This window comes from Desmodus rotundus, chromosome 10, assembly GCF_022682495.2.
Source record: "Desmodus rotundus isolate HL8 chromosome 10, HLdesRot8A.1, whole genome shotgun sequence".
Lineage (NCBI taxonomy): Eukaryota > Metazoa > Chordata > Mammalia > Chiroptera > Phyllostomidae > Desmodus > Desmodus rotundus.
The window spans coordinates 49,571,642-49,574,287 of record NC_071396.1 but is presented as its reverse complement, the minus strand read 5'-3'; the positions used below and the strand labels follow the sequence as shown (position 1 = coordinate 49,574,287).

Here is a 2,646-nt window from a genome sequence, read left to right as displayed (position 1 = left end):
GAGCAGCATCCTGTGCACCAAAAGGCTGTGGGTTGGGTCCCTGGTCTGGGCGCTTACCTAGGTTGTGGGCTTCATCCCTGGTCGGTACCTGTACAGGAGGCAGCCAGTCGATGTTTCTCTCTCATATTGATGTTTCTCCCTCTCTCTCAAATCAATAAAAACATATCTTTGGGTGAGGGTTTAAAAATAAAAGTGGTATTTAAAAGGAAGGGAGGGAGGGAGGAAGAAAGGAAAGAAAAAGAAAGAAAAAGAGAAAGAAAGGAAAGGAAGGAAGGAAGAAAAAGAAAAAGAAAGGCAACAGAAACACTCCTGGGGGAAGGAGGAGTGTATAGGCACAGGCCTACTTCAGAGAGAGAGAGAGCACTCTGATCTATAAAATCTTAACCTCCCCAAAACCATGATTAGCTACCAAGAAGCAGGTGGCTATGACTTCACAGTATGCATGTTAGGCCTGATCCTGTCAGAGAGTGCTAACCTTCTCTCCTTTCATACAGCACTGAAATCTTAGAGATAAATAATAGATTGCTGTATTTTGAGCAATGGTCAAGAACATACAGGAAAAAGCAAATAGCTTTTACAATGGGATTTCCATGCAATAGCTTCAGGAAGTCATTTTCACCACAAGAGCCTCCTCTTGTGGAAAAAAGAGGCCCCACTGTATATACCAAAAAAATTCCATACTGGAAGTCACCTCTGCCACTTTTTTTATGGAGGGAAAAAAGACTAATTTGAGATATATTTTGGAGATAGAATAGACAAAAATACATGCAAGTGGGAAATAATATAGTTAGCCACAGGATTATTTAATTTTGGACACATTTGAGGTCATTATTTCATGGTGCAGAACTGGAAAGCGTAGCATAGGGTGAATAGGAAAATGAGAAGACTCCCTTCTTATTTACTTCCTTTGTAGTAACTACAAAGGGGAGAAGACTGCTTTCTGACATAAGCCGTACCATACACACATTTGTCATCATTAAATGCTGGATATTTAATGCATTTCTTTCACACTGGGTGTTGTATCCTAGTTAATCCAGATGTATCACTTCTTTTAGTTCCTTTCTCCAGGACTCCTTTAAAGAGCTTCAAGAAGAAAGCAAGCAAGCATGCAGCTCTCTTATGACTTGAAACTAAGCAGAAGTTTAGATTTTTCTTTACTTCTTTAGAAGTTTAGATCTGGGGTGAAGCCCCCCTCTTCCCAGGCCTCTTGCCAGCCTTCTTATACTTAGCCAAGGAATATGGAATATGTCTCACCGGGGCATACCTACCTCAGCTCCTGTATGGGGAAGGGGGAGGGGACTGAAGAGTAGAATTATGCTTGGAGAACCCAGGGCAATAGTTTACCTGCCCTGGTTTAAGGGTGCCACATATTAGCTTGATTTGAAAGAGTCATGGATACTTTTGAGAAGTACTTTCCCGGCTCAGAAATACTGCAATTTCTCTTATGCAGCTAACTATAGGAATTATTAAGATTAAGCTTTGGTTTTTGACTCAGATGGCTCAATTCTACTTTGCTATTTCTGTGACTTTCAGTGCTTCTCTTGGGTTCTTTATTTTTTTGTTAGTCCCCTCACTAATAGCATTCCTTATACTAATTTGGACCTTTCATTTAAGATCCATAATTGGTTCCCCAAAATTAATTAAATCTCAGAAACTCCCAGGCTTAGAGAGTTTACTAACTAAAGATAGAGTCCAGTGGTTTCTGGCAATTTCACACAGAGACTGCAAATGAAATAGCTTTTTCCCAACTCACGAAAGCACATGACTAAAGAAAAAGATCTTTGTAAATTAGTCATGTGTAGCTTTCCTGTTAAATTAGTCCATTGGAAAGGGGAGATGACTAAGTAAAATGATGCTTGTCTATTTCTTTCCTGCTTCCAAGGTGACCCAGAAAGTACTCTCCCCCATCCTCTGCTGTGATTGATGCCTTTTGTTCCCAGACCAAATTGTTTTTTATAGCCCACCCCCTGCCAGCACTTTCCAAAGTGCCACTGCCATCAGCTCCAGAGGGAGCCCCATCCTCAGGCTTCCTGGCCAGCAGCTGCACTGTGATGGCAGGGAGCATGGGATGGGGGGAGAAAGCAGCTTGCAGACAAATGGGCAGCTGATCAGACCAAAAGCCCCCATCACTAGAATTATTTTTTTAATCCTTTTTTTTTTTTTCCTCATCTGCATTTCTTGGCTGAGGTTGGGGGAATGTGCATTGGAAAATTAGGGCTTCATATGGTGTATCAAAGCAGCCTCAAACTCCCCACTCTTTTTTTTCCCCAAACTAATTCTGCTCATTCAGCCCAGTATTGTCAAATCATTACAGACTGTACAGATATTAAAAGCACAATAAGGAAATATTATGAACAACTTTATGCCAATAAATATGACAAATTAGATGGAATAGACAAAGCCCTTTAAAGACATAAACTACTAACAATGGGTCAACCTAAACTGTAGTTTCTGGATCCTTCTTTAAAACTGTCTGTCATCAGAGTAGGGGTCTCTTTCAGTGTACAGCTCTTTTTGTTTGTTTGTTTTTGTTTGGAGTAGCTCTGCTGAGCTTCAGTAGCATTCTCAAGTCTTCTACTGGGATCTGGGCACAAGTTTTCTAATTGTGCGTTGGAGAGAGTTAGGCTGTTTTATAAGAATAAGCAT

General features: G+C 40.7%; 1 pseudogene; it reads right to left on the bottom strand.

Moving 5' to 3' along the window:
- Positions 1–389: 389 nt before the first annotated feature.
- Positions 390–497, bottom strand: LOC112318225 (U6atac minor spliceosomal RNA; annotated as a pseudogene).
- Between the last annotated feature and the right edge of the window lie 2,149 nt (positions 498–2,646).